Source organism: Erinaceus europaeus, chromosome 7 (genome assembly GCF_950295315.1).
Source record: "Erinaceus europaeus chromosome 7, mEriEur2.1, whole genome shotgun sequence".
Taxonomy (NCBI): Eukaryota; Metazoa; Chordata; class Mammalia; order Eulipotyphla; family Erinaceidae; genus Erinaceus; species Erinaceus europaeus.
Window position 1 is genome coordinate 74,725,838 of NC_080168.1, and position 14,326 is coordinate 74,740,163.

Consider the following 14,326-nt stretch of genomic DNA (forward strand, 5'->3'; position numbering starts at 1 on the left):
AACTTTGGAGCCTCAGACATGCAAGTCTTTTCAACAACAGGCCAAGCAGTAAGTACTCTGTTACCTGGAGCGAAAGTAGATAAAAAAGCTAGGCTCTGCAATAATATGCAAGTGAATAAAGGTGCTTCTAAACAATGATTCCTGGAAGCATTTCAACCAGTAATTTTATGCTTGATTTACTAATATAAAAGTGCAGTTACTGGAAAGATAAAATGATCTTTGTTCCCTCTGTGGACCTTGCGTTATAGAAATGGCTCGTATCATGGCCTCAGATTTTGCTGCTAATTGTAACTGCTACTTATGGAAAGTACAGTCTCTGTCTCCTGAGTCCCACTGCAGGAACCACAAGTTCTCCCTGAAGCATGTGCTACTGGTCACTGTTGATGGCTAAGGGGAGCCCCCTCCCCAGCACCCCTATAAGGTACATGGTCTAGGAGTGGGTGGATTCCTGCAGGTTTCTGTCATGCATTCTGCTGACAAATGAAAGGCTGGTTGTTGGTGTGGAAGCCCAGTCTCACCTTCCTACCTGTCCTGCTTCTAGGTCCAAAACCAAATATCATGAAAATAAGGAAGTTAGCTCCTTACACTGTAAGAAATTGTGTTCTGACTTTTTTTTTTTTTCTTTTTTACAGACATTAAGAGGAATTAATTCTGAGGACAGACCCTCTCATTCTGTTTTTATTAATGCATATATGCTTGATTGCCAAAGGTCAGACAAGCCCCCCCCCCCCATCAGAATGAATGCTGGAGGAGCATATGGCCTTCACCACATCAACTGCAGGACAACCTTGGATTCCTTTGGAGTCAGGTTTCCTGTGGTGCTTGGGAATTTTTGGGATGAGAGTCAATTTTTAAAGAGCAATTCTCAGCTCTTCCTTAGGCTGTAGACATGCTCTAGAAAGGTCTGTCCACAGAGCACTGCTTGTATGAGGTTTCCACTGATTTTTCAGTGAAATGAGCTAGAAGCAATTCATTATACTTCTCCTTAATGCTAAAGCTGTTTTCCTGAGCTAGAACATCTTTTTGCTAAAATGTCCTTTTATAAAATAAGGTGATAAAAGGTAATAGTTTTGTGGCCCAGGAGGTAGCATAGTGGATACAGCATTGACCTTGGGAGCACGAGGTCCTCAGCACTGCTCTGGTTCTCCTCTCCATATACAGGTGGACATTTATATTTATTGCCACCATGATGAATCCGTGGCTCCTGGTGGCAAATTTTTCCTTTTTTTTTTTAATTTCTACTTTTATTTTTCTTTGACAAGACAGAGAAATGGAAAAGGAGAGAAAAATAGACACCTTCTGGTGGGGAACAGGGGCTTGAACCCAGATCCTTTTGTGCATAGTGATTATGTGCCCTTAACCAAGTGCAAATTGGTTTTTGGTGCAGCCTGGCTTAGACCTGGGGCCTCAGGCATGAAATGCTCTCTCCCCAGCCCTGTTTGTACTTAAAAGTTGTACATTTCATTTCTATGCTAATTTTGTAAGCTTGGTGGCTACCTCTGGGGCTAGAAGTTTGTACAATGAACCTAGTGCTCCTGCTGGCCATTCCCCAAACCTCCTTTTTTTGATTGGACAGACACTTGAACACATGGTAACATGTATGCTCTGTTCAGGCCCTTGGCAGTTGTTTCTGCATCTGAAATGCTCAAGTCTGCTGAGGTAGCATTGTTAGTAATTCTGTTACTAATAAGAATTGAAGGGGCCAGGTGGTGGCACACCTGGTTGAGCACACATGTTACAGTGTGCAAGGACCCAAGTTCGAGCCTCTGGTCCCCACCTGCAGGGAGAAAGCTTCATAAGAGGTGAAGCAGTGCTGCAAGTGTCCCTCTGTCTCTCTCCTCTATTACCCCCTTCCCTCTCAATTTCTGACTGTCTCTATCCAACAAATAAAGACTAAAAAAAAGTTTAAAAAAAAAAGAATTGAAATACAGGAGCTGGAAGATTAATCTATGCATAAGTAGACTTTAAAGTCTGGATGAATAGAGACTACACACTAAGATACAGGATTATTATTTTTTTAGAGGATAGGAGCTGAGGGAGAGCTGTACCCAGCAAAGCAGAGAGAAATGCATATGACTCAGAGAGGAAATAGCCCTTCAGGGATAACTCCCCACTGGAATCATGCGCAGGCACCATTCTGAAACCCACCCTTAGGAAGTAAGTAGGCCTGGCCCTCTAGAACAACATAGGAGGGAGGGTCAGGAAAAATTGGTGGAAATTCTAGAGGGTTCCCAGCATATTTTTCAGTAGGGACTTTGCAGGTCAGAGGATGGCCCAGCATACTCCCAAGTTCTGAAAGGAGAAGCTTTTAGAAACAAAACTTCTATAACAAGCAAGGCTGTCATTCAGAACTGAAGGAGAAATGAAGAGCTCTTAGTTGAAAGCTAAAAGCTGAAATTTTAAGATATCTAAATATAAAAGAAATGGTAGGTTCACAAGAATGAGGATTAAATGGTGAGTAGGGCACAGCAATAAAGCACAAGGTCCTGGGTTTAACCCCGGATGTTGCATGTGCCAGAGTGATATTCTAGTCCTGTCTTGACAATAAATAAAATCCTTTAAAAGACAAAAGTAGCAAAATTAAAGAAAATTAAAGCTAATGAGTCAAGGGAATTATAAAACCTAAAGATATGTTAGAAAAGTTAGCCTGAAACCACCATCTTTTTTGGACTTATGAATTAGAACTTAGCTGGCATAGGTCTGAAGAACAAATAAATTCTTAAAAAACTTGCTTGGCTGCCTTAATGCACTGACAGCATTGACTCATGCATAAATAACACAGTAGGCTACTTTTTCTTTTTTAGAATTGTTTAAATATTAGTTATAACTTTTCCTCAGGTCCATACAGTGTATAAGATCTCAATAACACCCAATAACTGGACCAGTTCTCTCAGAACTAGGTAAGAACTATTCTCCAGTTCATATATATGTCAGTTCATATTTGAACCTTAGAATAACCACAAGCAAAAAGTTGTGATTTAAACACACCATTAAAGAGGGTCCTTAGACTTCAAGGAACAGAAGTACGAAAATAATTCATATATTTTGCCACCAAGATTATCGCTAGCACTCAGTGCCTACACAAATCCACTGTTAGGGAGGGAGAGAGCAGTGCTCTGGTCTCTATCCTTGTTTTATTTCATTTTTTAATTGGATAGACAGCCAGAAATTGAAAAGGAAAGGGGTGACAGGGAAACACCTTCCCTTTCCAGCAGGGCAGAGAAGGAGCTTGAACCCAACCCCTTGAACATTGTAATGTGTGCTAAACTACAGAGCAGCAGCTGTGGCATTCCTCTCCTCTCTCAACTAGGAATATCAAAGGAGATCACCTGGGACTGCAACAAGACAGGAACAGAACTACTTTGGGAACCTACCAAATCACAGGTGAGAGCAAACACATGTTGCTTGTGAACAGAGAGGAGCCTAAGGAGAGATTCCTAGGGCTAAAACCAGTGTCTACTCTTGGTGGCTGGTAACAGTCTGGCAGTTTGCTGGTTGAGGCACCACCTCCAGTCTGTTTTATGAACAAAAAGACTGCTGAGGGGAAGATAGGACTCCCCTAAGGCCCACCAAATGCTAGGAGGCTAGAGCAGTAGCTGGGAGGCCCAGTGCTGACACTGGGGGGCAGGGAACTGGCTGGGAAACTCAGGAGAAGATTTGTATCCCAGTGGTCTAGAGGTGGGGCTGTATAGTGGGAGCCTTTCCACACTGTTCTCCTGATGAATTGGGAGACGTGGTGAATAACTGGTGCAGAACTAGAAGGGTGCTCTGTTTTTTTGTTTTTTTTTTAAAAGAGTGGCTGGAGAGAGATCACACCAGATTATTATGCCCAAGGTTCCAGGTTCAATTTTTGGTGGTAAGTAAACCAGAGCTAAGCAATGCCTCTGTCTGTCATAAAAAAAAAAAAAAAAAAACCCATTTTATTCCTTTCAATTAATTTTTTGAAGTCCTGTGATAAAATTTAACTAAGAAAGTAAAATAACCAATACACTTACAGATACTATTGAAAAAAACTGAAAACACAAAAAATAGAAAGGCATTCCATTCTGGTGTATCAGAAGATTCATTGTTAAAATGGCCATTTTACTTACAATAATACACAGATTAATTGTAATCTCTATTAATATCCCAAAAGTATTCTTTAAAAAACTTTTGATTTACAAAATTATAATAGGGCTATATTTCTACACTGATTCCTCCACATGCCCCTCCACCAGAAACTGCAATAGTTCTCCCCAGATCACTGATATTTGTTCATTCTGTCTATAGTTTTTGCCCATTTTTATTCACTTCTATGATACTACCTTCACTTCCTTTCTAAGTTACACCTATGTCTAATACTACTTCTGAATGTCCTTCATTTTCTTCTCAGATAAGAATTGCCTGACTACTGGTGTTTTCTAGATTTTCTTCCCTTTGGTATTCTTCACAAAAATAAAATTCTAAAATTTGTAAGGAATAACACCTGCCACCAGGGACGGAGTGGAAAGGTGGTGCACCAGGAGCAAGGAACCGCGAAAGGATCCTGATTCAAGCCCACTTGCTGAGGGGTCTGCAGGTGGCTATGTTTCTCTGTTCTATCCGGGGGGGGGGGGGGGGGGGAATGGCCAGGAGCAGTAGATTCATGGTGCTTGCACCAAGCCCCACCAATAATTCTGGAGGCAACAAACAAACAAAAACAACCTTGCCACTTAGCTTCAGTAATAAAAAAAAAAAAGTGGTATTGGAATAGAGATAGTGACACAGATCAATGGGCTAGAATTGAAAATCAGGATAAAAACTCAGATAAATGGACAACTAATTTATGACAATGACTCCAAGAGAATACAACAGAGAAAGATAAATTTCTTCTGTAAATAGTTCTGGGAAACTTGGTAGTTGCAAGCAAAAGAATGAAACTAGAGCTCTGTATTACATATGAATTAAAAAATTGAATATAAGATCTGAAATGAGAAGGAAATATAAGTATAAGCTCTTTAACTTTGGCCTGGCTGATGTCTTTAGAGGTTTGTCTCTATTAGCAAAGAAGTAAACAAAAATGTAAATAAATGGGGTTACATAAAAACTAAAAAGCTTCTGTGCAATGAAATAAGCTATCTTTGCGGTAAAATAGCAGCCTACAAGAATTTGGAGAAGAGATTTGCAAACTGTATGTGAGAGGGTTAGTACTCCAAATTATTAACGGATACAATTCAACAGAATTTATGAACCAATGAAAATATGGGCAGAGAATCTAAACAGGTTTCACCAAAAAAGAAAAACACATGATACATGAAAAGAGGTTCTTTGCTTACCATTAGGAGAATGCAAATCAAAACCACTAAGATATACCTCATATTGTGAAATTGACTAATTTCCAAAAAGATAAATTCTGAGTGTTAAGGAAGAGAGGGAACCCATATACACTGATTTTGAGAGTGAAAATGGTTACAGACACTATGAAGAGTGGTGTGGTGTTGCCTCAAAATTAGAAATGCCATGTGATCCAATTTCACTTCTGAGTCCTTATTCTAAGGACAAGGAAACACTAATTTGCACAGATACTCTGCATCCCTGTGCTTGCAATAGGCAGTATATAGAAACAACTTGCATGCTCACTGATGGATGAATGGATAAAGATATAGCGAATATATATGCACTGGAAAACCAAACTGCTAGAAAGAGACAAAACCACACCATTTCTGACAACATGGATGAAAATTTAAATATGATTATGCTAAGTGAATTAAGTCAGAAAGGGAAAGGCAAATATCTGATTTCACTTATCTGTGGAATATAAAGGAAAAAACCCATATATTCTGGCAACAAGAATGCCAGTTATTAGGGTGTGAGAGAGGTTCGTGGACAGCAGCCATTACTGGCAGGTGACAGATGGTGACCAAATGTTTGGAATGGCATAGACAGTTGTCAGAGGTGTGAAGGTGTACACCTGAACCTTATACAGGTTTGTAAACCAGTTATCACTTCAATTTTTTTAAAAAAAGTATGGAAAATCATATTTTGAAGGATAGAAGGAAGGGGGCTGGGGAGATTGCATAATAGCTATGTAAATTACTTTCCTGCTTGAGGCTCTGAGCCAGGTTCAATACCTAACTGAGCCATGCTCTGGTCTCTCTGTATCTTTCTCTCTGCCTTAAAAATAACACTAAAAGTATAGAAGCAAATGAATGATTTATGTAAGAATACATTGTAAGTCTTTTAAAAATAGCACTTATTTATATTTCTTCATTGGGAGAGGGCAGAGTCCTTACAGGGATTTGCCTCTGTCTCAGGATAGTGAGTGGGGCTCTCCCTGCTCTCTGTCTGCACTCAAGGATAAATGCTCTATGTCTCCTGCTGTCACACAGCCTCCAAGAAAGGGCAGGAGACTTCCCCAACACACCCACCCATGAGGAGGAGCACAGAGGAGTTAACCTGAGTTTTTTAAGAAGGAAATCTGTATTTCTTAGGAATTTTGTTCTTGTCCTCCCAGGGTAAGCAGTGCTGGAAGAGAGAGGCTCGGCGTCTCTGTCGTAGGCTGGACGACATCTGTTTAGTCCAGCACAGGGGAGGCTGGATGCTGACATGTGGAGCTGTGTGAAGTCACTGCAGCCTTGAGGGGTATCTCAGAAGTTAGACAGGTTTTATCAGTCTCAGAAAGAAGCTACCCCCAACAGCTCCAGCAGACACAAAAGGTCTTCATATTAATATCTCTGCTGGACAGAGATTCACAACATGGAGACACCCCAACTTCTCTTAGAAATAAATACCCGGGGAGTTGGGTGGTAGTGCAGTGGGCTAAGCGCATGTGGCACAAAGCGCAAGGACTGGTAAGGATCCTGGTTCGAGCCCCTGGCTCCCCACCTGCAGGGGAGTCACTTCACAAGTGAAGCAGGTCTGCAGGTGTCAATCCTTTTCTCCCCCTCTGTCCTGTCCAACAACAATGATATCAATAACTACAACAATAAAACAACAAGGACAACAAAAGGGAATAAAATAAATAAATAGAAAAGAAATAATAAAAAAAGAAAGAAATACCCATGGTGGCGTGATGTAAAGTTAAATAGAATGAAGCATCTGTCATGTCAGCTGAGAAAATGCTGGTTCTGGGCCCTGGATTTGAATCAGTCTTTTGGAAGGGGGAGGCAAACTTTCTCAAACAGCTAGAATATCTTGAAGTCTCATTAAAGGAACTGTAATATTTCCTGAAAATGGGGGAGGTTGCTACCACCCCAAATCTAATGAAAACATGCTCCCTAGAACAACAATGGATAATGGCTCTCTGCTATCTATCTCATTGTGGTTTGATTTGCAATTCCCCAATGGCTGTCTGGGAGAGACTAAGGTTTGGTGAGAAGGAATCACTAGTGGTAGAAGATTAGCTGGTGGACTGCCAAAGGCAGGGGCCCAGCAACTAGGTTTGGTCATTACCATGGAGAATTTGGAAGTCACCGTATTTAAAAATGGACTTCTCGATACAGAGGAAATACAACAGAAGTAGATAATGTAAGACAATAAAGTAGGAAGAGGGGGTGGGCATTAGTGCAACAGGTTAAGCACACGGATTGGCATAAGGATCTGGGTTTGAGCCCCCCCCTGCAGGGTGTTGCCTCACAAGTGGTGAAACAGGTCTGCAGGTGTCTTATCTTTCTCTCCTTTCGATTTCTCTCTGTCCTGTCCAACAATAACAACAAGGGCAACAAAATGGAAAAAATGGCCTCCAGGAGCAGTAATTTGTAGTGCGGGCACCAAGCCCCAGCAATAACCCTGAATGCAATAAAGAAAGAAAATAAAGTAGAAGAGCCACCAGCAAGTATCCTGGACCTTTTCGCACATCTCAAGGCCTCAAACAATACTTTATAAAGACACACAAGCCAACTCTGTGCAATCAATCTCACCAAATAATCTCATTAGAAAGGCTCACTTAAGCAGCACGTCAAGGCATTTTTGAGTTCTCCTCATCAAACTCATCTAATTTATTCTCATGTTTGGATCTCACTAAGACCAAGGGAGCAGCATTTAAATGAACTAAATGCTATATTCTTACTGCTTCATTTACTCTTATTTAAACATCTCACAACAATTAAGATACCAAGGTTCTAGGGATGTAGCACTAGGTAAGACAGACAAGCTGTCTGCTTTGGGAAACTTGTCATGTGAATAAAAAAACACAACCAACACATAGATTAAAAGTAAAGGACATATTTCCAAAGAGTGGTGAAGAACAAAGACAAATCTCCTTTCTCTTGTGATTCTGATTTTCAGTCCAACCACATTTTGTTCTAATTAACTGCTTTGCTCTTTCACATCGATAGAATGAGCAAAAATGCTTATGAGTGTCTTGAGGGAAAAGATCATTTTATCACCACCATCAGTTAGCACCAGCCTGGGCAGCAATTCTCAAAAATGGGTCTAGAAGCACTTATTTTTTAAAAAATATCTTATTAGGGAGTCGGGCGGTATCGCAGTGGATTAAGCGCACATGGCACAAAGTACAAGGACCAGCTTAAATATCCAGGTTCAAGCCCCCTGCTCCCCACCTGCAGGGGAGTTGCTTCACAAGTGGTGAAGCAGGTCTGCAGGTGTCTATCTTGCTTTCCCCTTCTCTGTCTTCCCCTCCTCTCTCCATTTCTCTCTGTCCTATCCAACAACAATGACAACAGCAGCAGCAATAATAACTACAACAATAAAAAAACAAGGGCAACAAAAGGGAAAATAAATAATAAATATAAAAAACATCTTATTTATTCATGAGAAAGATAGGAGGAGAGAGAAAGAACCAGATGTCACTATGGTACATGTGCTGCCATGGATTGAACTCAGGACCTCATGCTTGAGAGTCCAATGCTTTATCCACTGTGCTACCTCCCGGACCACTTTAATATCACCCTGGATGTCACTTTTTATAATGTATATAGTCTGTGTGTGGGCCCATAGATTCTGCCTTTTAAATAGAGCTTTCTACCCACAAGGAAGGCTAACAATTTTTATACTTTATTGACAAATGCTTATTTATATGGACATGTATGCTTTGGAAAAAAAGATTTAGGTCAACAACTCATTTTTTATAGCCAGTAACCCAGATTAGTTATCTTAGTTGCATCTTAAATATAGCTTTAGTTTTGTCACTGCACACACACACACACACACACACACACACACACACACACACACACACACCTCACTCTCTTTAAGTATATTTCTCTAATTTCCATTCACCTTCTTCCTACTATCTAGTAGTCCCAAGGTATTAGGAGGAACATTCTACTTGAGCATGTGTGAGATGGTGACAGCAATGGAAATAAATGGTGGTGGGCAGGACATGACATAAAGAAGCTCCTTGATTACTCATAATATGCATGTGCTGACCTTCAGAGGGCCTGGGATAATATGTAAAGAAGTTTGATTTATTATTAAGTGTCTGAGGCTATCCCTCAAGGCTCCAGGGATATTTTAAAGGTACTTCATAAACAGAGTTGCTGAAGACCTTAACTATAATGGGATGGGATTTACAATAACGACTAGCATCGACAAGGTGTCAGCCAGGACAACTGGGATTGGAAGTCCCTTCTGTTAGAATTAATTAAAAAGCAAGAGAACATGGAGTGACATGGATCCAGAGTTTCACTATTAACATCTCAGAGCTATCAACCTATCACTGGCACAGAACTTGGGTAGAAAGTGTGGTGACTTATACTATGTGTGGGTGTGAAAATATGCCCCTGAATGGGGCCAGGTGGGCAAGCACCCAGTAGAACACACCATGTGTGAGCATCTGCGTTCAAGCCAAACCCCTGGTTTCCATCTGTAGGAGGGGACTTGTGGCTAATTATATGTATCTTCTAATACATAATATATGTGTAGTCTAATATCTATTAATATTAGAAGTAAATATATGTGTAGAATTAACTATATCTCTAAATAGTCTAACATATGCAAGATATGTAGCTATATATTAGAATATATATGTATATACATTAAGGTAAAACGGTGCTGGGTGATAGGGCACCAGGTTAAGTGCACATGGTGCGAAGCGCAAGGACTTGCACAAGTTGTGTGTTAGAGTCCCTGGCTCCCCACCTGCAGGGGGGATTGCTTCACAAGCAGTGAAGCTGGTCTGCAGTGTCTGTCTTTCTCTCCCCCCATCTTCCTTTCTGTCCTATCCAACAACAGCTATAACAACAGTAACAATAAGAACAAGGGCAACAGCAAGAGCAACAAAATGGAAAAAATGGCCTCCCGGAGCAGTGGATTTGTAGTGCAGGCACCAAGCCCAAGCGATAACCCTGGAGGCAAAAAAAAAAAAAAAAAAGAAAAGAAAAACAAGTTTGATTTCATTTTCTTTCATAACAATCATCAGTGGTTTTTTTCAACCAAACAGAGGCCCAAGCCGGTGGTTCTAAATCTAAATTATTGATTGCTTCTATCCCACACAAATTCAATGCATGTCAAATTCAACATGTAGGCCACATGTGTAATGAACTAGGAGCTCTGGTACAGACACTAGGTAGTGTCAAGCAGATCTAATATGTGGTTACCTAAACTTGTACGATGTAACATATTATCTTGCAATGGCCCCATGGAAATCTAAAGTTATAGATCAACCTGTATTCACAAGGTTATTGACTACAAAATTAATAAGTCAGAAGACACAATGACATAGTACTTTCTAACAATCTATCTTTAGTTGAAATATAACACACACCCCTCACTAACTGAACAGAAAGTTTGGCAGAATGATACCATCAATTAAATATTATTTATCTTATACAATATGCCTTAAAGACTTCAATTTTACCAAAGGACATGAGTATGCCTAGAATGAACACATATTTTGTCTACCTAAATTAGTGTCACAAATCATAACTGGCATTGCCAGTTGTTTAGGAAGTTCTAGCCTCAAGTTTATATTCTTTGTAGATGAAATTCTCTTGGATAGTTTATTTCTCATTATCCTTTTACTTCTAAGCAATTAAGATTTGTGCCACTAGGAAATTTTTGGTATTTGTGTCTCCCAAGAGGATACTAGGTTATCTGAATATATTGGCATATCACATCTCCTATAGGTACTCAGGATATGATGACCTTTTTTCCAATACACATTTAACAAAAATAGGTGTTTTGTTATATTTTACTTTATTATTTTTAATATATATGTATATATTAATGAGAGCGATACAGAGAAAGCACTGTGTTTTCAGGTGATTTTAGTTACTTTTTCTACTTAATCGGGGAGAAGGAAGTGAGACCACTGTCTTACTCCATAGCTAAGTCTCCAGAAGTCCTATCCTTCTAGACCTAGAATATACCCACTGTACCTGCTATATGGACTGATATCCCCAAGGAAGGGTATGGGGAAATTGCAAAAGGTTTATCTGGTTCATCCAGATGTTATCAAGTCCAGTGAACTCCCAAAATTGCTCTATTAAAATACTTCAGAAAATAGTTTCAGCTTTAGAAATTCCTTTATCTAGTCTGATCTAGAGCAATTTGAGATTCACATTCTGCCATTCTGTCTCTATCATAGTTCTTACATTACAGAATTATTAAGTTTTTCTAGTGATTTAATATTGGTTTACAAAGTTATAAGATAACAGGGGCATAATTTCACACCTTTTCCACCACCAGAAACTGCATTAGTTCTGCTAAGATCACTGATATGGGTTGACTATTACTTCTTTTTATTTAACTTTATTTTATTTGATAGGACAGAGAAATTTAGAGGGAAGGGGGATAGAAAGGGAGAGACAGAGACACTTGTAGCCCTGTTTCACTGCTTGTGAAGCTTTCCCTCTGCAGGTGGGGACCAGAGAGTTGAACCTAGGTCCTTGTGCACTGTAATGTGTGTGCTTAACCAGGTGTGCCACTGCTTGGCCCCTATTAATTCTATCTATATTTATCCATTTTTTCAATGATTCTGCCTTTTTAAATCACACCACTACTTCTGAGTGTCTTTTTTTTTTTTTTTTTTTTTTAACTCTTCTCTCTCCCAGTCTTGATGGAATTAGAGTTCAGAACCCTCTGTGGTCATCTTCCCCTAACACCCCTTTGGGAGTATAGACTAAAATTTACAGAATTATTTTTGATGCCAACATTAAATGATGCACAAATCATGAATGGCTATTAGCAGAGAGACACGTATAATGATGGGGTAACTGCATTTTTTTGGCAGGATCATTTTGCGAAACTTGGAAATCCAACTGTGCCATTCTCCTGGATGACTGCTCTCTTTCATCATAAGAGAGTGTACATAGGTGGGTCCTTGGGAACAAAGTTTGGATTGGAAGTTGTATCTGTAATCATACATCCACCAAGTAGAGTGAAATAAAAAAACTCAACGTAGAGAGGTAGTAGAAAAGGAGAGGGAAAGTTAAGTCTCTAATTTTTTCTTAGTCAAACACTTAGAATCCCAGCATCCCATTTGCATATAATTATAATGAGAGCCACATGTTTTCTCTTTTACTTGAACTCCAAGTATTAAGGAAGAGTCAAATGACCAAAGTAAGAGCAAATGTCCTGGATTATGTAGAATTGGTTGTACCTGCTCTATTTTTTTTTCTAATATCTGAACTTACCAGTGTTTTTAAGAGTTTTATTTTAGTTTAGTTTAATGAGAGAGAAAGGCACTCGAGGAAGACTGGTCCTGAAATGAGTGTAGCCTAGAATTTACCTAGCTATGACCATGAAATGTGAGCTTAGACCTATAGGGATGCAGAGGTTACACAGGCTCTTGTGCTGAATATGAGCCCCAGATCAGATCGATGGGGTTTACAGTTAAATGTATTTATATACTCTTCCCATATTTGGGAGCTACTCTCTTCCCTGATCCAGCTTTCTAGTCTTATTTCCAACTCTGACATCATCTCCCTAGACAATACCTTTAGCCCTCCTGCATGCTAGCTGTTGAGCTCAGGCAAAAATTAGTAAAGTCATGGGCCCCTTGGAATATACCTAAAATAGACTTTCTAGTTTTTCTCAAAATGGAGATGCCAAATCGCACCTGCTTTATTCTTTCCTTTAGGTTCCTGATTACTAAACAATTTGTTCTGCTTTATATCTTATACTTTTCAGTCACCAAGTTGCGGATGCTACCATGATGCCAACCTTACTTCCCTGGGCAGACAACCTCACCAATGTGTCCTGAAGCCCCACCTTCCCAGAGCCCTGCCCCAATAAGGAAAGATAGAAACAGGCTGGGCATATGGACCAACCCATCAATGCCCATGTCCAGTAGGGAAGCCATTATAGAAGCTAGACCTTCCACCTTCTGCACTCCCGAAAGTGTTCCGTACTCCCAGAGGAATAAAGACTAGAGAAACTTCCAAAGGAGGGGACTGGATACAGAACTATGATGGGGGGAATTGTGTGGAATAATACTTATCCTACTACCCTGTTGGTCATTATTAAATCAATAATAATAAAAAATATAGTGTAGCTTACCACATTTTGAAGGTTTTCCTAGACTTGTGAGGCCACATGCTTTTCACCAAGTCTTTAAATTTTATGTTATTTTTTAAAACCTATTCTACAAAATTTTCTCCCCAATTATGTTGTCCTTATAATAAATTATTACTTTTTATATAAAATCAAAAAAGGGAAATTTTAACTTTGTCATACAAAATGAAAGAAAATCAGTTGTCAGAGGACCAGGAAGATAGCATAGAGATTATTCAAGAGATTTTCATGCCTGAGGCTCTCAAGTCCCAAATTCAATCCCTGGCACCACCGAGCGGCACAGTGGTAAACAACAACAATACAGTAGTCAGAGTTTGATGTGCTTTCTATAGAAAAGAGACCTATTGCCAACTCCATATGGGTTCATTTTGAGTTCCAATGCATGTTTTTTTAGGAAACCTTTTGTGTGTGGCATGCTGTTTCAGCTGTGTATCATCAGAGAAAGAGAAATAATTGGTTTTCTTTAGAGTGGCTCTAAGCTGATGTCATATTCAATAACCCTGTAGTTGTAAAATCCATAGATGATGGATGAAGTTTGGACTATCTCTTGAACGTAATTCTTTCTGTGCTGGCTTCTGTAGTCTGTGGTGTAGCTGTCACCATGAGGTGAGTGTGTGCAGCATCTAGGAGGTGCAGTCTGATGCTGCTCCTGCCTGATACCCAGCTATAGAGGAGCACTTTGCCTCACAAGTGACTGCATTTTTTTTTTTAGAGGAACAGCTCCGTCTTGCCTTTCTTAGTGGCTAGCCCATTTTTGACACCTGGCTCAAGGGAACCCTGGCTTAGTGCAGCACATGTCAGTCTGGATTCCCCCACACATCTGGCCTTAGGTTTGACCTCAGGGTGGGTCCTCTCTTAAATCTGAGTATCCCTCTTGGTTTGGAACTTGGGG

At 39.9% G+C, this 14,326-nt stretch overlaps 1 protein-coding gene across 17 annotated transcripts in view; it reads right to left on the reverse strand.

The window, feature by feature from the left end:
* The window catches only part of ENOX1 (ecto-NOX disulfide-thiol exchanger 1), a 772,227-nt gene that overhangs the window by 9,959 nt on the left and 747,942 nt on the right, over window positions 1-14,326 (reverse strand). The window lies entirely within an intron of this gene.